We start from the raw sequence: 503 nt of genomic DNA, 5'->3' as shown, positions 1-503 counted from the left end.
CCCGCAACCAAGGTACATGCCCTTGACCGGAATCAAACCTGGGACCCTTGAGTCCGCAGGCCGACGCTCTATCCACTGAGCCAAACCGGTTAGGGCTAGCCTTTTATTATATAGGATAATTATACTAACTATAAGTTAGTATGTTACTATTATGTAATAATACAAATAAATCTAATAAATAATATATAACATAATACTATGTAATAAATAACATCTATATATATAAAAGGCTAATATGCAAAGCGTCCCTTTGGGAGTTCCACCAAGAGTTCAATCACCCTCTATGACGTGCACTGACCAGCAGGGGGCTGTGCGGAAAGAAGGAAGGCCCTGGCTGGCAGCCGGCAGCTGGGGAAAGGAGGCCCCGGTTGGCAGCCGTAAGGCCCCGATCAGCCCTGATCGATGGCCAGGCCTAGGGACCCTACCTGTGCACGAATTTTCATGCACCGGGCCCCTAGTCTCTCTCTCTCTCTCTCTCTCTCTATATATATATATATATATAT

Source organism: Myotis brandtii, unplaced genomic scaffold, assembly GCF_000412655.1.
Source record: "Myotis brandtii unplaced genomic scaffold, ASM41265v1 scaffold118, whole genome shotgun sequence".
Classification (NCBI taxonomy): Eukaryota; Metazoa; Chordata; class Mammalia; order Chiroptera; family Vespertilionidae; genus Myotis; species Myotis brandtii.
This window is presented reverse-complemented; position numbering follows the sequence as displayed.